Genomic DNA, 23971 nt, shown 5'->3' with positions numbered 1-23971 from the left:
GCCATGGATTTTTCGTTTCTCTTCTTCTTTTTCGGTGCACGTGGCTGTAGAAGACTTCATTGAAAAGACTGTCAAAGCGAAACTTGGCTCTTTGAGAATATCATTCAAAAGGGAATGTGAAACATAATAATGTTTAAAATTCACTATTAAATGGCAACATAAATAAAATCTGACTGCATTCGAAATATCTCTGCAAATTAAATTGTATTCAAATCTTACCCTAGGGAAGTAGTATTAATGCAGTTAAGTAATGTGGCTGAGCAATATCTTATTGGAAAATTTGTTAATGCAAAAAAGAAAGAAGAAAGTCATTCAAAAAGGAATGTAATATAAAATAATACAAAATAAATGTAATCTACGGTTTACAAATTTAAATTGTATTCACATTTTTAATAATTAATGCAGTTTTCAGCTGTGGCTCACTAAAACAATATTACAAATAATTTGAATGCAAAAATTAACTCTTTGAAAACATAATTCAAAGCGTAGTAAAATATTAATGTTAATAATATTAATAGGCTACTGAATGATAAAGGAATGTGGTTATATTTAAAATGTTTTTGGCATGCAGATTAAATGTAATTGCTTTTTTATTAAGGTCTAAGGAAGGAAAATTTCAATCAAAGCATTATTAAGTTTTAAGAAGAGAATAATTCTCTGTAATAATTAACAGAGTCCACCGAAAATACTTGAAATGTGTGAGTGCGTTTTACTGAAAAGAACTTCACAATTTTGGAAATACCTAAAATAATACCTGAGTAGAACTGTAATTATTTAAAATACCGATAATTACACTTCTAATCTAACAGTCAGGTGTTCGTTTGCCTTGCATTTTGTCATATTTTAGTTTATTAAAATAAATGTAACCTCTAACAATGAAATTAATTTTGCTATAGAAATGCAAATTGAAATTTAATTATGATTTTCTAATAACAGTAGAGCAATAACCATAAACTAGTTGCACAAACTTGTCCCACATTCAGACTAATCGAATAAGCATTAAAATCAATTTCAATTACCAAAGGCTCAATTCAGATAATCTGACAGAAATAAATCAAATCTTAGATTGCGGCTGGCCAACACAATGGCTAAAAGCGGAAGGCGCTACGGCAACACAGAGTTTTGGCAGTGCTCGAAGAGCCAGAGAGAGAATCTAATTGCCATTAGCCTCAAAGTGGAAGAAGGGAAGGAACAATGTGAAATGGCATAAAACTTTTGGGCCGGACGAGGACGCACTAAAGTGCAATTAAAGCGCACGATAACAATTAAAATCATTTAAGCCGCTCAAGCTAACTTAAAGCGCACTCACTTACATGATAGAGAGACTATGTGATGGTACTCGTATGTATGTGTGTGTTGCTGTGTGTGCAAGTGCAATAACCATAAACTATTTGCACAAACTTGTCCGACGCGGCATCGTTAAAAGGACGACACCGAGCTTCAAGTGCCGCCGCCTCCGCCGATGTCGTTCGCCTCCCCCCCAAAAAAGCCGCAAAAACTTTCCAAAAGTCCTGCACTAATCGTTTGACAAGACACACACCCACACACCCCCATACAACCAGTGTGACCAGAGTACTATGAACTTTTTAGGTATTGTAAAACATACAACACAAAATACAACGCACAACAGCAAACGAAACAAACAAAAAATAACACAACGCAAAGAGAAATAATTTGTGGCTCAAGTGCAGCGACTACAATTTTGGGTTTTTTGCCTTCATTTTCAGTTTTCAGTTTTCAGTCTGTAGTTTGTTGTTTTTGCTTGGCCCAATGCGGCGGCTTCTTGGCCAAAAACTTGTGAGCGGGATTTTTACGAGCGTACATTTTATTATTTTGTTACATTTTATTTCCGTTTTAAAGTTTCTTTATATCTCCCGCTGAGCCTAAATCGCTTTGCTTCGTCTTCTTTATTTTTTGCTGGTTTTCCACTTTTGCAGCTGGATTTGAAAATTATTGTTTCTTGGCTTTGTATTTTGTTTTGTCGCAAGTTCCCCACACAACAACAACAACAACAGAAAAAGAAGAAAACTTTGGCGCTGTTATCTGTAGAGTGTCAGTGCTCCTTTTTTGGCTTGGCTGCCATTCATTTTGGGGTCTAAACGTTTTATTGTTGCATAAATACTTAATATGTGTTGTAATTACTTTTAAGGATCTTATCATCATCGTTGTTGGTCACCTCCTCACTCCTCCTCCCATATAACCAATGTAGTTTTGTTCTTAAATTGCCCTTTGTGTTTAACTTTATGCGCAAATTAAATATGTGAACAATCCGTTTTTGTGGCAAAGTTGATGCTACCAAAAGGACTCGGCTCTCTCGCTTTGTGGTGTCACACAAACTGCCCAACACTTGGTTGACCCACAGAATACACACACACACACACACATACACACACACACATATGTTGTCACATTTGCTTGTCGAGTATGAGTTTAATTACAATTTAAATGATAAGAATATATGTCTTGGTTGTGCTCTAACAACTATTCGGAATTTTTGGGATCAAATTGCTAGCATTTTGTGGCACATATTTCTCAATCAAATAACTTGATTTATTGACTTGTGGGCTGCTATTTAACGCAATATGATTGCACATAAATATTTTTATGTATTTATTTTAAATGGTATGGGTACATTTAAAAATATATATAATATATAGTCGAGCACATTCGAAGTTATATACAAATGCCGAATTTATTTGTTTCGGTTTTTGGTATTTTTTACTATATTTAGTATATTTTAATAGTACGACACGCATTAGTTGCTTTGTGTGTAAATCTGGTGTATGGTATATTTTGAATGTAGTTTTCCGTATATTTATAGTATTTTCGTGGTATACTTATCTAGTATATATTCAAAATAATACCGTACAGCAGTACTCTCATTGAAAATAGATATTTCACAAAATAACAGTATTTCCCAAATGTGGTTTCTATAAAAAAGTATCTTTATCTGTAACTGTAACAATTTAAAATATGTTGCTAATAACATGTGCAACTTATTTCGGCTACACAACAATTATTTAACTCTAGACATGCAAATTCATTTAAATAATATATATTTGTAGCATTTTAGAAAGTGAAAACTTTTGTTTTAAATTCTTAAGACATGTCCATGTGGTTGTTGAAGTTAAAGAACATAAAAATCGAGTAAAACATTTAAATACTGTTATTTTGCAATTAAAATGTATGTATTGCAAAGCAATTCGTATCAAAAACAAATACAAATAAATAGAGACAATGGCAAAATAAACATATCCAGCTGCGATAACTTGACAGATAAACAAACTCCAGGATAGTATATATTTAGAGGGAAAAGAGGGACAAAAGGAGAGTTGTTGGATAGTTGGCAAGTCATCGTTGACAATTGTCACATTGAATTATGAGGCACTCCACAAGTTTTCAAAAGTAGAAGTTTGCGCAGAAACCCAATAAAAGTCAACATATAATAACGAGCAAGTGTAAAGTGTAAAGTGTAAGGGATTGCCATGTGCAATGCACATTCTAATCCACAAAAGAAAACAACAAAGCACGTACTGGACATACCATACAGAGATAAATACGAATGCGAATGGAGAGGGAGGAGGGAGATAGTACTATAGATAGAGAGTGCAGAGTGCAATAAATGTGTGCAATAAGCTAACAATATACAAAAGGGCGACAAATGCCAAACGACAACGAAGAACGAAGACTGCGAATAGCCATGTTCATGTTCCACGTAGCAGCAAGCCAACATCTTCCACACACACACAATGTAAAAAGTGGCCAAATAAAACCCATAAATCGCCACACAATGCACCAAAACACACACCCAGCAGATGGTGTATGAGTGTGTGTGTGTGTGTGGAAATATAATAAAAATAAAATACAAGTCAGTGCAATGGCAATTGCATGTCGAATAACGAAATGGCCATACACTTGCCTTGCCCTTCACTTCACTCCCACCCCTTCACTTGACCCTGAGCTACACGCTTGGCATTGGGATTGACAAAAGTATTATGAAGTGAAACTACACTTTTCGTCATCCGTGCACTATTCTGTTTTTTTTGTGAGTACCAAATGTCATGTTGTGCAGTGTTGTCCATTCATCTCGTTTTTAATAAAATTGTGGCAGCGAATGGCTGCTCGCTCCTCTGCCTGCCTGCCTGCCAGCCTGCTAAGGTGGAGTGATGGGAGGTGTGGCAGAGGCAGATGTCTGGCAGATGCCAATAACACAGCAACTGGGAACTGGCAACTGGCAACAACAAGAGCAACGACAGCGACTAGAAAGACTATAACAAAAGCTATCAGGCAAACACTGAGTGAATAGTCACTCAGCTGGACAGAGCTAGAAAGAAAGAGCGATATACCGAGAGTACAAGAGTAAGAGAGAGAGAGAGAGAAATACACAGGAGAAAGTTGGGCAGAGATGAGGAGGACTGCCATCGCACTTGACCACATTTGAAAAGAGTTATGAATATTGCAGTAAAGTCTGAGATGCAAAAGAAATGCGCCAGTGTATGTGTGTGTCGTTGGATGTGTGCTGGTGTATGTGTGTGCGCTCTATAGAAATTGTTATTTTTCTTATTTATTTCAATTTATGAGATTTTTATATGCGCACTTCTGTGGCTGCTTTATGGATGTTTATGTGTGTTTGCCGGTGTGTGCGTGTGTGCGTGTGTGTATGCGTGTATGTGTTTGAGTTTGCTTCACTTGTGTGCGATTATATTGCCTTCTAAATGAAGTTTAGTTCCTTTGGTAGCTGTAAAAGGCGCTATGGATGCAGCTGTATATTGAATTTATGCAGTTTTCAAAGACAACTCTTTCTTTTTTTTTTTTGAAAATATTTTGGTAAAGCATATTAGCTAAATATATTTTAAAATAACTTAGCTTCTTAAGGTTTCAATGAACTTAAGACAAATAAAACAAGAATTTGTCATAAAATGTTTTGGCAATTTTAAATTTAACTGAAATTTATATTGCATTTGATTGTAAAATATTGAATTTATGCAGTTTTCAAAGACAACTTTTTTTGGTTTAATAAATATTTTGCTAAAGCATATTATCTAGATATATTTTAAGTTAACTTAGTTTCTTTAGGCTTGAACAAAGTTAAGGCAAAAACAAAAATTTTATTATTATTATATATTATTTAATCAATTCTCATAGAATGTTTGGAAATTTTAAATTTAATTGAAATTTATTTTGCTTTTGATTTTCAAATACATTTCTGGTAACAAAATGTTAACTTTGATTTTGACATTACATTAGATTATATGAAATTATTATTGAAAATTTAAAAAGTCAAATTTTTAATTATTTTATTTTTCATTCAAATATTTAAATACATAATACATTATTTTATAATTTTGTAGTAATCAATTTATACTGCCAACTACGTTTTTAATTAATTAAAAATTGTTTAGAACTGACTCAAATCTCTAGATTTTTTTATCTTTTCAAGTCACAAGAATAAATTGTATAATCTCCTCTGCTGTGAGCTTACCACATGGCTGTATTTTTTTGCTCAATACTTTTGCTTGCAATTAATAATGGAAACTGCAATGTGGCGAAAAGTCAATAAGAAGGGGAAGGAAAATAGCGATTTTTAAGAGTGTTTACTGATAAAAAGCACTTTTGTGAAATGCTCATGAAATTATCGCAGTCATCCGCAAGGTGCCGCAGATCCACTCACAGATTTCCAAAGCAACTGCCAATGTCACTAATTCAATTTTGCAGACCGAAAAACCAAAGTAAAAAATACTAGAGTAGATGAGGAAAAATAGTGTTGGACAAAACAAAAAAAAACAAAAAAAATAGAGAAGAGAAGAGAAGTTAAAGTTGACTGCAACTCGGTCACGAACTGCCATAAAAAGCGCAAAGCAGAATCGAGTCAGCAGGCGACAAAAGAAGAAAAGGACGAATGAAAGCGAATGTGAAGCGAAACGAGAGACGAGTGACGGTGCAAAGAGGGAAAGAGGGAAAGAGGGAAAGGGAGGGGAAGTGTGAGTTGGTTGAGGGGTAAGCCAGTGTATTGGAGTTGATATTTGCGCATCAGTGCGCACATTGAACTGTCAATGCCAAACGACAGGCGACACTCCTTATGGAGTTGTCAATGGGGACGGAGAAAGGTGCGGGGAGAACGTACTGAGGACGGGTTATTGCCAATTTATCAATTGCAGCCATTGCATTGGGCCAATGGAGTCCACACTAATGCAGCCATTGCTATTTGACCTGACAACGAGAACGAGGCAAACGGCATTCGCCAAAGCGGCAAATCACTTGAACCCCTCGCAATGCTTTACATTCCCCCCTCTACTCCTCATTCCACCTCTCTCACTCTCACTCTTGTTGCTGTCTCGTTCATGATGTGCGTGTTGAAAAAGTAATTACATCGCTGACTGCCACTATAAATAAGTTGCCTTGAATTTTTATTGCAACTTTAAACTGTCATTTGGAGCATAAATTCAAAGGCTGAGCATCTGCCGCATTTGGGCAATGCCTCTTCATGCATACCCCGTAAACAATATGAAGTGACAGCGGGTATAATGAACTTCATATATAGGATTCAAGGACATTCAATGAAGCAATGAAAGATTGAAATTTAGTAGGAAAACTTTCATGGGTTTACTTCTGTAATGGGTTGCAATTAGCTAGATATAAACAAAGCATAAATTGAAACTGGAATTACATATGAAAATATGAATTCATTATTTTTATATTACATTTCTGTGATAGAAATAAAACTATAATAAATGCTAATCAATGATGAGAAAAGCTATTATATACATTTTAGAAAACATAAAGTTAAAGAAATATACAAGAAAATGTATATAAATGTAATGAATAGAATTTAAGCTTATACAATTAAATGATCTTATTAGAGAAAACTTACTTAAAAATATATTTTTAATAGTAATTTAAACTTTTATTGAAAGAAAGGATACACATTTTCTTCAACCAAACTTTATTCAGACAGTATGTTTTAGCCAAGCACTTCGAGTCGAAATAGTTTTACAGATTTTTGCTGCTAGTCTGTTTTTCATCTGGTGGCTGTTAGCCTGCATAAATCAACGCAAATGAATGCTATTTAGTTGATGGCCTCAGCCAGGAAATGCGCCGCTTAGCCAAACATACACATTCAAACTGTGTGTGTGTGTGTGTGTGTGTGTGTGGCAAAAGTTGGAGTGTTGAAGCTGTATCCGAGGCAGAAGCAGAATCAGAAGCTGTAGCAACTAATGCAGTTGCAGTTGCAGCTGCCGAGATGCCGAGTCTTGCCACTTTCCACAAGCATTTCTCAAAAGGCGGGCAGCGGAAACGAAGCCAAAAGCGAATCCTAACTCCTGGCAACACAGCATCAACAAGCAAGCATCTCAAGATGTATTGCATTAGTCTGTGACCTGCAGATACATATGCATTCGCATGCATATGTGTGTGTGTGTGTGTGTTTGGTTGGCATTTCCGTTTGATATTAGCCCGCACTTATATGCGTTTAGTCAACAGCTACAAACATGGCGCAAAACTTGCAACAGCTTCGCATTTTCGGGGCGTAATGCATTTCTGCGGTTTGCTGCCACCTCTGCCCTCCAAAAGGGGGGCGTGACAGCAGTCTACTACTGCCAATTGCCAAGAGCCATGCTTTTCTTTTGTTGTTGCTGATTGCAATGCATCGGATGCTACTGCTGCTGCTTGCTTCTCGGGTTTTGTGGTCGTCTCGTCGACATCGTCAGTGCATTTGCGTAGTCCCAGCTGGCATTTTGGCCAGGCTCATATTTTGCATATTTATGCATTGGTCTGGCCCATAAATTCAAGCGGAAATACTGCAACTCGATCTGCAGCTGCTACTAGCTACTGATAAGGTTAAGCGGCTTGCCACATGATTTCGGCACTCAATTCTAATGACTGAGCCTCCGGCACAAAATGTTCGACTAGTTCTACTCTCTGGCAACTGAACTTGTGAATTAAGCGAAGCAATTTAAGCCGTTTATCAATAATATTATTATTGCCATCGTTGTTATGATTATGCGTAATCATATTTGTTCAAATGCACTCTAATTAACATTGTTTACTTATTCGTTTTTTCTCTCTCATTACAGGTAAGTGCATTCATCCAACTTGTTGCCTTTTGAGCCATAACGTAAGTAAAACATTTATTTTTCTGTTTGTTTGCATTACTTTGGGCCATGTCAATAACTGCAAATGGCCAATGTAAATAAGCAAAACATTCCATTTTTTTTTCGTTGTGTTGTGCCTAGCCAATTAAATATGGCGTATGACCACAACTATTAACTAATACAAACAGCTAAAATAATTACAGTTAAGCAAATACCAAATTTTAACAATTTTCCTTTGTGTTTATTACACTTTTTTTGTAGTTTATCTATTTTTTTTATGAATTTTGCAAAAAGTCAACAGAAGCAACATTTAATAAAATTAATTGAAATACAGTTTATAGTAATAAAAAACAACTAAAGGTGAAAAGGTTAGATATTATTTAAAATTACCAATTATCTATTCACCCTAAAAGCGTTTTTAATTATGACAATATTTCAATAAATTATCTATATAAATAAGATATTTGATTCATTGACTTATCCATAATATATTTTAGAATTTTTAGGTTGAGAGAAGACATAAAATGTTCATAATTCAAACTAAATTAAATGAAAGTATTTCTCAAATCATTTATTTAAAGTTTGAGACTGAAAATATCGGAATTTTTTAGTAAAATATTTACGTATATCGAGAAGATATTTGATAATTTCAGGTACATAAAATGTATTTAAAATGCTCATTATTTAATCTTCATTAAATAATAGTATTGTTGAATTTATTTCTTTAAAGCATTAGACTGAAAATGTCTTGGATGCATCTTTCACTTTTATGTGTGCCAAATTTTTCATTCTTGCCTTAGAGTCTTCAAGCTTTCAAAGACAAAACTTTCTCATGAAACGAAATGATACTTTTCAGTTGACACATTAATTTATATTCATATATACTATTTGTTATGAGTTCATGTCGAGAGACTACATGCCAAATGATATATTTTATTAAAAACAAATTAAAATTCTCGTTAGTATAATTGAAACTATAAATTATTAAATGCTAGTTTAAGAAAGCACAAGCAACTGCGATACATTGGAAAACTTCAAAAATAAGTAAAGTTGCATTTTATGTTTCTTTTATCGAGCAGTTGCATTAATGGCAAAAAGCCGAATACAAATCATAGACGCAAGTCGTTGATTTGTAGCCACTTTTGGAATTCATGTGCAAATACGCATAAGCACACACATACACATATATTTGAGTATTTTTGCATAGTAATAATTTTGGGGGGAAAACTTCATGAGGTTTTCCAAAGAGTTGGCTTAATGCTGGGGCGCTTAAGCTGACTTGATGTATGGCGAACATAACATAAGTCATAACAGCGCAAGAGAATCGAATTGAGAAGGAATTAAACAATGAATCAACAGCGAGAGCGATGCATAAAGTCTTTTAAGAGAGAGCTCTGTAAAGTGTTAAGCTTGCACTCAGTTAAGTTTCTACTAAGAGCACTTCTCTCACTTAACATCCTCGCGCCCTTTTAACATACTTGTTGAGCTGTTGAGCGGCCAACAGCAAACCGGCTTAGCTCTCGAAAGAGTAAATTTCCCTCTGTTAACTTGGTTAACTGCCGGCATTGATGCCAAGTGCAGACAGTGGGTCAACCTACTAACCTACTGAGCACACACTTCAACAGCGCCCACATACAACTGACGACGAAATTAAGAGCAAGCCTTAACAGTGACTGTTGCTGTTAAGCTGCTGTTGACGTTACTGTTAAGGTGCATCTGCTTTTATCCAGCATCCTGTCAAAGGCTGCTGCTGCTGTTGTTCTGGCAGTTAGTACATTTTTAGCTGTTGACGGCGGTGCGCGTGTTCTCGGCTACTCTGAGAGCGATAAAAACGGGGGCAAGCGATAACGATAACACAACAGCAACTGCGACAGAGTTTAACAGTATCTGATGTGATCAAAGTTTATTGTTTCGCGTGCCGAATGTGCATGAAAGATTACACACGAGAATGTAAAATAAATTCAATGTTCAATTGTAAGGCAATAAAGCAGTGTGCGTGTGTTTGTGTGTATGTGTGTGTGTGGGAGTGTATTTTTACTCGGCGAGAGAAATTCAAGTTGTAACAGCAGCAGCAAAGGAGATAAATTATATTAATGTGATATGATAGCCGAAAATTTATGTGCATGTTTCACATTTGATGGCAGCCCGATAAGAAATGCTGAATTTCCTGAATATCAATTTTTGCACCACTCCAAATGAATAATGTAATGAATTTAATTTAAAAATAAAAAAATAAGTATCCTATGCCAAAAATATCTGAGTCTGTTTATGCGGACTACTTATGATAAATGGTGTGTGAAAATGGCGCCATTAAAATGTTCGTTTATCTTAATCAAATCGTGCGTGTAAATAGTTTAATTAATGCTCATGCCGTTTGCAAAATGGATTATGGATAGAAAGCAAATGATGACATGCATCATAAGAATGATTTAGAGCGGAAAGTGCGAAGCTGTTAACTGCTCAATTGTAATTGTAATTGCAATTGCAATTAAACCCAAATTGATATTAAATAGCTCCAAGCGTTGTGTTCATCATAATTCCAAAGTGATTAAAGCCAAATGCATTTTTAACAATTTCTGCATAATAACAAATCTATTCAAACAAATACAATTTAGTTTTAATTAAAAAAGAAAAACATTACATACGATAAATTAATGAAAAACAAAATAATAAATTAGAAAAAAAATATATTCAAATAAAAGAAGAATAAATCTATTCAATAACAAATATATTCAATAACATGGAATTATGTTTAAAACAAATAAAAAACATTAAAAGCAATAAATTAAATAAAAAAACCAAATATTAATTTAGAAAAAACATAAATAAAAAAAACAGAATTAATAAACTTCAAATGAAAATAATAAATACGTATTCAAATTACATTTTACAAATGAAATGAATAAATGATATTTTCCATCGGCGCAATTATAAAATGTTTAAAGCAGATGCCATTAATTAAATGAAAAATGCGCATTATTTAATAGTGTGATTAATTACGAGATGTCAGGAATGTGTTAAAAGTTGTGACTTAACTGTTAAAAACAGCAATATAATATGCTTTAAAATAATTAACATATTTTGTGCGCATTATGTGAAAATGAGGCGAAAAAAAACCCAATGCAGCAGCAGCAATGTCAACGATTACAACCACAACAAAAATAAATATATATATACATATATTAAATATGCGATTTATACACATGATGCCCGAGGGGCAGTTAAGTGAGGCAGGGGAGGAGGAGGGAAAAGCCCAATGCCGCTAAGCCGCTTAAGTGCTATCATGTTGTATACAACGTCAATCCGCAAAAAAGGCCATCAGAAACATGATTAATCTCAATTTATGACAACCCAACACACCAGCGGAAAAAAGACTAACAAAATCAACTTGGCTAACAGTTTAGTTGTTGTTGTTGGTTGCAAGGGTGTCAGCTGGCTGCGTTAACGATCAAGCTATCGAACGCTCTACCATCCCCCTGATAGTCAGCCATCAATCAATCAATCAATTTATCAATCAGCACTCTACGCTTCAGTCAAACCAAGTGGGAAAAATTTATAGAAGCCAGAAGCCACTGATTGCATTTGGGACTCCGAGCGAGAGGCGTGGTCGATAGGCGCTTAGTCGCTTGATTAAGGCATAATTGGCATTTAGGTTAACCTAATTATGAGCACACACAAAGTCAGTTTAGTTTGTGCACAGAGGCCATGATTTATGCAGAGACCCATAATTAGCATGTGGATCTCGGCTTAGTTCTCTCTCGTGTCTGTCTACATTTTGACTCTGACTCTGACTCTTCTGGCCCTGCCAAATAAAATAATAATAATCGTAATAACAAATAATGTAATGTTGGGTTCGTCGGTCTAATCGTAATTATGATTATGCTAGCTAATTAGTTTCATGCTCGTAAATCAAGCTATAAAACCGGATGCGATGAATACGAGGCACGAGTACTCATGAGTGTGTTTGTTTGCCTTGGGTTCGCTTCACCATAATTGATTTCGAATGTTGCGCTGGGCAAATTGTTATTAAGCCAGTGCTTTGGCTAAAACTCTGACAAGAGTTTTGCATTTGCGTTTTAGCTGTTGCATAATTAAAACGACTTACATATGCCACTTTATGAACCACATAAAATGGGAGCAAGGAAAAAATTCCCTGCTCCTTTCCTCTCTCTCTCTCTCTGTCTCTCTCACTCTTTACTTACACCTTCAGCCTTTTTGGCTTTCGTCTCATAAGCTCAACTGCAACTGTGAGATGCGTAGACATCAGCTTCGTCGTCGTCGTCGTCGTCTCTCTCTTAATTTATTATTTCAGCTTCATTTGCTTTCGTTCTCCGTGTGTTAGTGTGTGTGTGCTACCATTATATTTTGTGGCCCTCTTTTGGCTGGCATAAACTTCACTGGTGCGGACCCATAAAAACCGTGCAACATTATGATTACGATTATGTGAAATGTGTGTCAGGGATATGTTTTTGTCAAGGACTCGCTTCTCTCACTTTCACACATTTTCTCGCCCAAAATCTCTTGAACTTGAATTTCGGTTCGATAAAACTGACAAACTTTTACCGAGATATATGTTATGGTGTATTCAAGATACAATTAAGATTAAATTTTCAAGTGCTTTCTAAACAAAATATACGATTCCCTTTTGGATCTTTGGATATGTTTATTATTTATGATTTATCATGCAATATTTTTAAAAGATTTACAAGCTTACAAAATGTAAAGTTACTGTTTAGATTTAAATAAAAAAAAATATATTATATATATATAATATTTTTCTTAAATGAAAATTTGTAGAAAGGCAAAAATTATTTGTTTTCAACATACCTAGAATTTTTCTAATCTTAGCGAATTTAATTATTGAATTTTTTCTAAATATATTCAAAAGCAGTTTAATACCAAGTGATTTTTCTTTAATGAAATATTGTAGTAATAGAGAATCAACTAATATTCTTTATTCTTCAATATCTTTTATATTGCAATATTTATGAATTACATTTGTTAACGAATTGAATTCTTCAAAGTACTCCATTTTTAGAAGCGCCTTAAATGATATAATTTTCAATTAAAAGCAAAAATATAATTGCAAATCATTATTATTTCAATAATAATAATAATCACAATACAAATAGGTTTCGTTTGTGACTTTTATTTACGATAAGAAGTTTAACTGCGAACTAAATTCTTTAGTGCGATAATTTATAACCAGACCAGCCTGTAGTCTAACAAATATATATTTATTTATATATTTATTCATGCATGCAATATTTTACAATAATTCACAATTTATTCGGTGCTCTTATCTGTGCCAAATAATTTGTTTAAATTTGTAGTTTTGTTTGAAGATTTACGAGCTGTCTTTTACTCCTACTTTAGCTAAGGCCATTTAGTGCAAATTCGCTTAGATAAACCAAGTTAAGTGCAGCTTCCCAAATTACTATTAGAATATCGTAGCAAGTGTGCAGCTTCCCTGAGGATATATGATATGATATTGCAATAGCCAGTGCTAGTCGGACGCAATAATTGATATAGTGTCACGCTGTTGACCCACAATAATTGCATATAATTCTAGTGAAATCCGCAGCCAATTACATGAGCTAAGCCAATCGCTCTGGGCAATTGCCAGCAAACACACATATTTCGGATGTCAACAAACGACCGAATAACGTGCCCCTATTTCATCTAGTGTATATGTGTGTGAGTGTGGTTAAACATATGGCATATATATGTATTTGGATGATATGTGTGTGTTATCTGTGTATCTATATTCCCACTATTTCAATACACAGTCGAGTGGCTACACAAAGACTAAAGCAACTGAGGCAGTCATGTGTGCAATATCTGAGCCTATAGCCAGCAGCAGTAGAGACAGCAGCAGCCATCTTAGCAATCTCAGCAGCTTCTGGCCAAAAGCCCGCACACGAAAACACAAAGAGTGAGACAGAATGAGAGGGAGACAGGGACACGAGCGAGATAAACGACTGTGATTTATTGCATCTAATTGCTCACAAACGGGGACTGAGCACGTGCTCCAATAACTTTTGGCTTTCACACCTCAGCAGATTCGCGAGGATGTCGATGTAGAGATGTCGAGAGAGATGTGCAGAGAGGAAGGGAAGTGGGAAGAAGCGAGGCACTGTGGATGAGCCGCCAAAACCAATGTCGATTTTAGCGGCGACCAACGAACATTTGCGGTTTACAGTGGCGCCAATCAATTTACGGTCAGGCCAACGTTGCTAACTGGCCCGCAACGAACGCTTCATTAAAACCAATTTCAATGCGCGACCCCAGCTGATAGACAGGACACACAGGACAGACAGTTTCCCCATTTGTCGACTCTGTTTGTCAAACAGCAGGTGTTTTAAAGCCAGCACTTTATATTTGATATCCTGATATGTTTTTTGATTTATTTCGCACGCGAACTGTAACCAATCAAGACAAATTGATAGCCCAGCTATACATAGATTGAAACAAATTCAACTATAACATTTTTTGTTGAAACTAAATCAATGAATTGTGACCTACAAAGCGATCAATTCAAAAAGCCAATAAATATCATGTGCTCCATCATAAATGACTGAGTATTCCAAATTATAAACTAGCAATTCATTTTGATTGCAGCACTGATAAAAAGAGGGGGTAAAAAAGTCTGTAAAGTGAAAGTCATGTGAAATTTACATGTATTGCAAACGAGCTGAACAACAAAAATTTGGACAGGTGTCCAGTCGGGTTCTAAGTTCCTTCAAGTTGAATGCATTGGAAACTTTTATTATTATTTTTGATTTTTCGTATGAATACTAAAAGGATTTTCTAACAATATTTGCTGATATTCCATATTTGTTTTCAAAGTTTTTTTTTTGTTTTTCGAACAACTTTCGAAACAAAACTTTTTTTGCCTTCTCGCACTGCACAAACATTGTCATCAAATTTGAAGAGTTGTGCATTGGCATGACGCAAAATATTGAAGAGAACAAATACACATATATATTTTAAATAAAATTTCGTAATATTATAAAAGTTTTAAATGTAATAATTTTGTTTAAGGTTATACTTGGTTTCATTTTATTGGATAATCTAGTATTATTTATTATTAAATATATTCAACAAATTTTTACACCCGTAGTAGAGTAATGATTTATGACTCCTGCAAATTGAAATGCGAATAGACAAAAATGTTAAAAGCTATTTAAGAAATACTTTTGTATTTTAATACAATATTCAGAATATTACATAAAGTGCCAAATTTACCGTATATATCAATATACCAATTACAGTCTTCGGTATATTTTAGAATTTTTGCGGTAAATTAATTTGATATATTTGAAGAATTATTCACGATGGGTGGCTTTCTTACTTGTGTAAATTATTACGTTTAACATTTAAAAAGAAACTTACTATTCATTATTTTATGATGATTCTGTTATTCCAAAGTATTTTGAACTTTGAGTAACTTTCCGCCCTCTGCATATTTCTCTTGCTTTATTTAATAACATATTTAATAATATCCCCAGCTGTTTCAGCCTGATTGGGCTTCACTTTACCTGCCGGGTATTATAATCAACATATCAATTAATTGCTTATCCCACTTCGAGTCTGGGCCACATTTGGTTTTTGATCAAGTTGTTGAACCACATCACGTTGTAGCATTTTATTTGCTTTATGTGGCATTAAGTATGTTGCCGCCGCCGCCACTCAATTGATGCCCGGGGAAACGGAGGCGGAAGTGGATGACGAGAAGGAGAAAGGCAAACAAAAATCTTGCAATTGGCACAGCGGCAGACAACTTGAGTTTTACTTCATGTTTTTCATTTGTTTGCGAGCGGCCGGAGGCTCCACCTCCTACACCTCCTCCACAGAGTGCACCCCTCATGCATATGCATAGTTTGGTCAGCTGGGCACAACGTGCCACTTGAGTGTTGCAAGCGGCGAGAGAGTGCCTCGCTTTTATTTACTTTGTGTTTGCAGCGAGCCAATTAATTTTTATTTATTTTAATGTCACGTCTCTGCTTTTTGAGCTCGCGAGTGCGGGTTGAAGGGAGTGTGATGGGAAATGGGCTTGGTACACTTGCAGTTGCAGTTGCAGTTGCACGTTTCCGTTTCAGCTCCAAATTTTATGCATTACTTGCAAATTTATTGACCCAGTTTTGCAACAAAGATGAAAATGTTAAAATTCAGTTTTGCCCCACGCAATCACCCCCTCTCTTTCACATTCTGTCTCTCGTTTTGGTGAACCGGAAAACAAAGTAACAATTTTTTGGTACTATGAAAAAATATGCGCTGTGGGTAACTTGCAACTTGTATGTATATTTTTTCTTTTCGTTATTTTATGTATGCCCAAAGTTACATTGTAAACTTGTTACACAAAAGTTGTGACCTTTTTTTCTTCATTTTTTTGGTACAATATTGTTTTCATGTTTTTGACTATAAACTGAAATATTAGTTTGAATACTCTGCTGTATATTATTTTCCCAGCAAATCAAATTGGAATTCTTTTTGTTTTTGTTGGTAGGCACACGCATTTTGATGGCACGCTAATTAGCATTTTGGTTGGGGGGAGAAAAACAAAGCCATTGTCAGAATGGCAGAATGACAGCTTGACAGACAGCTGCACGCAATTTTCGAGGGGTGATGGGACCTCACTTGCTATGCCACTGGCAAATTAACTTAAAAGTTAATTACACTGATTTAAACACTCCACTCAAATGCAGAGCGCGAGAGAAGAGAGAGAAAGCAGCGAATGGTAATGGGGATTTAGTCAACTGATTAGCAGGCAATGAAAGCCAGTTTGGGACACATCAACAGGCATGCTTCTTTTTTTTTTGTTGGATGGCGAGGAGAGCAGACAGTTCGAATGCCAATGAATGGGAGTTGCCACACCTCCCGTTAAGCTACTCTCGTTTGCTCGCTCTCTCTCACAAATTGCTGCGGGCCTTGTGCTGCCTTTTTTGGTTTCAACTTTCAATTTTTTGGGGGCGCCTCGCTACGTTTAGGCGACGCGTTCAAGTGGCTAAAAGCAGCGAAGAACGTAGCACAGAAAGAGAAGGAAAAGAAAAAAAAAAAAAAGAAAACGTGTAGAGAGGCAGAGAATTTGAAGCAAGTTGCAAGTTGTTCAGAATGCTGTCGAGGGGCGTGCCAACGAAGGCGGTCGGGCAACTAAAGCTTCAAGTGAGCTGGGGCGTGGAACGTGAAAATTTAATTAAGTTGCTGTTGTTGTAGCCGCTTGCTCACTCTACAGTTACTTGTTGTTGTTGTGGATTTGATTAAATTGTTTGCATGCCACAGCATTCTATTCGTTATTTGCAAGATTTCCGCATAAATTAACTTTGAAGTATGCGCGTGTGGAGAGCATCGAAAGCCCCAGCCAAAAAGCTACTACGACAGCCATCAAAACAAGATTAGACCCTAAATAAATGGGGTGACTAACTTTAACTAATGAACTACAACAAAAACAAAAGTGCCAAATAATTAGAAATTTATTGCCAGAAATCAAACGAAAATTTAAGTACTAAAGCTTAGATGAAAAAAGTGTTGCCTACTTATAAGCGCAGCTTAAGAGAATATTTACTCCGCCGTTTTATTGTAAAAATAATATTATTATTAGGAATAGCGCACTCTAACCACATTTTGGCAACTTAAGTTTGTGCGAATTTGTGCAAATATCAAAGCGAACTTCACTATAGTCCATGTTAAGAAGTGTTGCCTACTTTTAAGCGCCACAAAAAGTATTACCTACTTTCTAGCGCAGTGCTTGCAATAGACGAACTCTTGAGTTTTGCTTCATTTTTCAGTGTATGCCAGGCAAGTTTAAGCCTTTTTCAAAATTAAATTTGGAAGCTTATAGCTTCTGGCTAAAGTTTTTTTCGGCAACCTGTGCCACAGCATGGCAATACATAAAAAAGCGGCAAAGTGCGCACAGCTCGTTCATCAAATCATTTTATGATAACGACCTACAACCCAAACAACTGGGAAGATTGAGCAAAATGTTAAGGCGAACACCACCAACCAGCAAGGCAGGCAAATCATGTGCTGCCGTGGCAGCTGCAAGTGCCACTGCAGTTGCACTTGCCGCCTCATGTATATGCAACAAACATTGAGCAGTGAGCAGTGAGCTCATTTTTCAGCCAGTCGAATGCAGACTTGGCTAAATGGGTCACACGGCTGAGTGCATTTTTGGGCGCGTCAAAGACGTCGATGTGTAAACAGCAGCAGCTGCTGTTGCTTCTGATGCTGCTCGATTCCAGTCCAAAACGGACTCCCCAACTGCCACCAAGATTATTACACTGTAATGCGTCGCTTTCTACTTACTTGCCAAGGCAATATGGAAAATGTGTCACTAGGGGAAAGCTTTGAGGGGGCTTTGAGTCTCACACCTCTCGCCTCTTACCGCGTTGCCGCCATTTCCTTTTGCTGCTTTTGCCTATGAAATATGCTAATGATCAACTTGAGACATGTTCAAATTATTGTCAAGCTGCTGCGTTGCGTCCACACAAGTTCAACATTTGCAGTCAATGTCTTAAAACTGCTGCAATTCAGTTTGCAAAAATCAACTCGAAAACTTATTCATGACTTTGGGCCGACAAACTTTTACCTCACTGCTTTAACTGCAATTGTTAAATTCCCCTTGCCAAGCAAAAGCATTCATCCTTGCTAATTAAGTGTGTTCATATTTCTACTTTTTTTTTTGTGTCTTTTTCTTATTTTCTTATATTTCTATTTTCATTTCGTGTGGGAGTCTCTCGTAATATTTCCCAGCATACATTTTTTTCTTCTGTGTGTGTGTTTTTCTTTTTTCGTTGCTGCCGGCAACCGAATTTCTGCAATTTGTCTCGTCGGGCTGGGGCAAATTATGCGAGTTTTTTTTTTATATAAATTTAATTAGCACTGCATATTATTAACAGAAGTGCGCTGGCGGCAATTATTTCAGCAACACTCAGACGGACTTGCACCAACTCCCCCGCACCAAAACATTAAATGGGAGTTTCAATTATGCTGATGATCTCGGTGGTAGTTAAAGTGTAATGCTTAATTGACTTTATGGAATGTTTGCCAAGGGAAATTAATTATGAAATTCATAAGAATATATTTAATGACTGGCTAGCTCACTTCCACTTGAATAATTTCCAATTTTCTAGTCAGGCTCTGTATTTATTTGCAGTTTGAATTTTCAGTAATAATTTTGTTGGTCTCAAAAGTAAATTTTCCTTTTTAGTATTTAATATAAAATAATTGTAATTTATTTCAATAGAAAATCTGTTTGTTTGCCTTTACAAAAATATGTCATAGCAAAAGACATTATTGTATTTATATTTTGCAAAATTTGAACTAATTGCAAGTCAGACACTTTGATTATTTGCATTTTAGGAATTTATTAAATTAAGTTTACTCATTTAATATTTAGATCCAAGTCATTGGAGTTCATTTTTAGAGTAAAGTTATCAGTCATGTTCCGGTATTCACTTTTGGGTTTCATTTGTTTTAAGAAACTATTTTATATATACATATGATACATATGTTAATATACATTTTTGTATCCAATATGGCAATAGCCAAGACCTGTAAGTCAAGCACTTTATTCATTTTTCTTAGTCTTTCTACTACATTTTGCCATTTAGTATTTAATTTGAAATAATTTATATTTTTTGTTAAGAAAAACTTGTTTTAATTTAGTTATCGCTTCTTTCACATATTTTTTTATTTAATTTAAAAACGGTATGGCTAATATTAAAATTTTTTGTTTTTGTTTGTGTATTTAATCAACTGCCATTTTTCTATAACGAATTGGTTTAGAATTGTCCCATTTATTAAAATGTCATTGTTCAATAATGAGTTTGTTTAGAATTGTCGCATTTATTAAAATGCCTTTGTTAACTTATAAGTTTGTTTAGAATTGTCAGAGTCCAACACTGACCTACATAAATAAGTAGGACAATATATTAGAAAGGCGGCAGTTGAGACTGCGACTAAGATTAATTCCTTGAGCTAAGTAACAGAAAGTATCTTTGAAAAGGCTTCGCTGAGCTGTCAGCTTGTTTGTCTCCTTGCTTGGTATGTGAGTAACTTATCCCAACATGACAATAAGCTTAGTGACACCTACGTTGCATCCTTCACCTCGTCCTCTTTCTCTTTATCTCTCTCTCTCTCTCTCTAGGCACTTGTAGTGTCACACTCTCCCGTTACTTGTTTTAATTGCAATTTCTGTTTTCGTTGCACATTTCAACGTGTGTTCCACTTTTGCTTTGTTTCCTACACTTTTTTTTGTTTTTATTTTCTTGTTTCGTTTTCCCTATCAGCTAACTAAGGCGCGACAAGAGAATGGTCTTTGCCAACTCTCTAATACACAAGCACACACACGCTGGCAACGAAATAAAACAAAGCACACACGAACAGAAATTGCACATTTTCCCCATTTGCCACTTGGCGAACGTTGCGATGTGATTGTAGCGAATGCAAGGACGAATGCACAGGATCCCGCATTAGTTCACGCACGGTTCAGTGCGCCAAACTTAATCCTTGTGCTCGCTCTCCATCTCGCTTTCTCTCTGACGTCCCAAACCCATTTACTTCGTATCTACGTGTGTATGTGTGTGTGTGTGCGTGCTTCGCTGGATCGTTAGTTTATAATTTTAAAGTTGGATTAAGCTAGCAGCAGCAGCAAACTGTGGCTAGAGTTAAGAGGGCGCTGCGAAGGACAACGCAGAAAAGAATGTGCTGGTAAAATCAGGTCAAATGTATGTGTCACTTTTACAGCTTATTACGGCAAGCAGGATAACCAGCGACCTCTGCTCTTGTCCCCCCTCCTCTCTCTCTCTCTGTATCTTCTCCTCTCTCTATTCAAGCTCGTCGCGCTTTTGGTTTATCCTTTATCCGTCTCGTGCAGCCTTTATGGGCAACATTATCGCATAATGTAATCATTGGCCCAATGATGGCATGTCCTCAAGACAAATTCTTTGTTAACGCACAAAACACCATCCCGAACCCCAACGCAGCATCGTCCTGGCACGTTCGTTGGTTATAGTGTGGTTCAACCATAAAAGAAATCCAATAAAATAATAAAAGTTAGTTTAGTTAAAGGCAATAAAATGACAACACCTCGACGTTGCCGTTGCCGTTGCCGTCACATCCTCTGCTCGTTCAGCCCTTATTTGTCTTCAGGGCTGTGCATTATATTAAAACCCAGTTTCTTAGCTTGGCTCTACTTAAGTAGCAGTCGATGTCTTCATCTTTTTGTGCTTGCAATCAATAGACTCCCTGAACATGCAAATGCCATAATTCATGATAAACTCAGGTGCCTGCGGCACGCCACACAAAAAAATAAAAACTCAAGCACAAACTATTTGCATTGTCAAGTTTTATTAAAGCAAAAGTTGACAAGGATAGGCCTTCAGTTAAATACGCTTGCGTTTGCGTTTGCGTTGTGCTTTATGATTGTGTTTTGGATATTAACAAAAAGAAATTTTCGTCGAGTTATTACAAAGTTTTGCTACGTTTGTGTAAGAAGTCGTTTCGTTTTGCGAAAAACTTCCTAATAAGGTTGTTTCGTCACACAAAATAAAAGTTCATTATGGCAAAGTTGGCAGAGGAAAAAAATGGAATTGTTGCCGCTGTCAACTGAAAATAAGTTCTGCTCTCTGTCTCCACTCGCATTGCACAGCACAAAACTCACAAAAACTAATGAGTTTTGTACAGATAAAGATTTGTACTTGTTTCACAAGTTTCAGTGATTTGCCGCTAGTTTTGGATACTTTCGCCGCCTGCATTGCTTTTTATGCCTCGCTGTGCTGCTCTTGGGGTCAGTTTTTTTATTTGTTATTTTCAGTTTTTATTTTGGCATCAAATTTGCATATTTATTGCACAGTTTTGTAGAGCAAATAAATCTTGAAGAAGTGCTGTAAATGGCTATAATGTAAATAATGCCAACCATAAAACATAAAGCAAAGATGAATAAAACGAAGTGAGCTAAAATGAGCTGCTGCTTATCGGCCATATTGATCTAATATGTTTTTTTTTTTCGCACAAAAAATATGTTTACATTTGAGTCAGCGACGATGTGATGTACGACGAGAGTCGAAAGATATTCGCAATGAGATAACTGCGAATTTATTGTGTGTTTTTCTTTTTAGTCAACCCACACTTACAAATTGAAGCGAAGCAATTTACAACACATAACAAAATCAAAATGCTTTGTGTCTACAACTTTTTAATGCGACAACTGCCAAACGGCTAAAAGCGAGAGCAATTTGTCAGCATAAAACTCTTATTGTGTGTGTGTATGCACTTACTTATGGCGGAGATAATTGATTTACTTTTTCTTCATTGTCGTCAATCAATTGCCAGTCGCAGTTACCAGTTCCCAATCTCATACGCATTGCCATTGCCAACACTCATACGCCACGTACACCCGCTGACATCATAACGAGCACACACACCCACACACACACACACTTACATATTTCTTGCCAAAGCATACACAAACATGCCGAAGTGCTGATAACATGTGACTTTCGGTTCACTCTTTTGGGCAGAGGGCGTGGCAAACGCCCATTGATTGATGTCACTTTGTCAGCAGCAATGTCGCCAGAGGGCAATCAACTTTTGCTCAGGCAACCGATAAAGGCTTTGGCCTCGAGGTAACTGAAGCTCAGAGCTCTGATCTGAAGGGCTAATCTCAATGCGTACAAAGTATCGCAAGTATCGAACTGCTTATGCACAAATATCAATATTGATGGAGTCCTTTTTTATGGCTTGTTTAATGGCAATTCGTTTTATTAAATCATTGTTGGCAATTTTTGATTTCTTGCTTTGAATGAATTTCAAATATAATACCATTATATTGATGACACTGTATTTTGTGAATTGTTTTTGAGTCATTCATTTTGTTTTCTTTGTTTTTTTTTTTTATTAAAAACTTGTTGCCACAATTCATTACAATTTCATTTGCAGTCGGACTTAGAAATTATTAATTTGTTTTATACTATAAGTGTATTATACTATGAATATAGAATATGGAAAATATAACTCAAAATTGTTTTCTGATTATAATTTAGCCGCAACTTCAATAAAAATTGTGCCAGTTTCAATGCAGTTTTTGTAAATTCTGCAATTCCGCGGTTTACCAAATTGAATTCGAAAATATAAGTTGTTTTCCTAGCATCAGTATTAATTGATATTCCTTATCATAATGATAATAATTTACTTTGCTTATTAAATGAATTATTACATATATAAGAAAGTATTTTTCGAAGCAGCAATTATTTATTTACAATTTTATGGTTAACACCGAAATAATTATGACTTAATTGGTTTATATATATTAAAAATTGGAAAGTTAGGAATTAACTTTACTTTGCTGGCAAATATTAATAGTTAACCTTATATTTCTGGGGTATATTTATACTATTACTATTAAGAATTTGGTAGTATTTGCAAACCCTCTTTATGTATTTTATATATAGTTGACAATTATTAATAGTTAACTTTATATTAGTTCGGGCTTATTTTCATAACATTTCTATTAAAATTGTGGAGGTAAGCCTTCTTTATGTATTTCATATTTTATTAGCAATTATTAATAGTAAACTTTATATTTAGTTCGGGCATATATTTATATCTATAGCCTTCTTTATTTATTTTATATGCCCGTTTGCTCTGCGGAAAACTGCCTGAAAATCATCTAGGATATCCCCTTCAACTTGGCGCAACTTTGTGAGGCTTGCTTATTGCCATCTTTTACATATCTCACATTTCGTTTATGCCATTGTTTATATTAAATGAATTGATAAATGTAATATTTGAACGTTGCTTTTTTCTGCTGCTTCCACTCTGGCACGTTGCCAAAACTCTACTCCAAAAGAATGGAAGCGCAATTTCATGTGTGACTCGCA

The 23971-nt window shown here is 35.5% G+C and overlaps 1 protein-coding gene across 2 annotated transcripts in view; it reads left to right on the top strand.

Annotated features, from left to right (window-relative positions):
* The window catches only part of LOC132798436 (putative neural-cadherin 2), a 160668-nt gene that overhangs the window by 79352 nt on the left and 57345 nt on the right, over nucleotides 1–23971 (top strand). The window contains exon 1 of one of the 2 annotated variants that reach the window (XM_060810290.1): nucleotides 9907–10064. The exons of the other annotated variant lie outside the window; for it this stretch is intronic. The gene's annotated coding sequence lies outside the window, so the exon portion shown is untranslated. Of the gene's footprint in view, nucleotides 1–9906; nucleotides 10065–23971 lie in introns of those variants that run through there. 2 annotated transcript variants of the gene reach the window in all.

The sequence above is a fragment of the Drosophila nasuta genome, chromosome 2L, assembly GCF_023558535.2.
Source record: "Drosophila nasuta strain 15112-1781.00 chromosome 2L, ASM2355853v1, whole genome shotgun sequence".
NCBI classification, from domain to species: Eukaryota; Metazoa; Arthropoda; class Insecta; order Diptera; family Drosophilidae; genus Drosophila; species Drosophila nasuta.
Note: the sequence above shows the minus strand (reverse complement) of the source record. Positions and strands in the feature narration are given on the sequence as shown.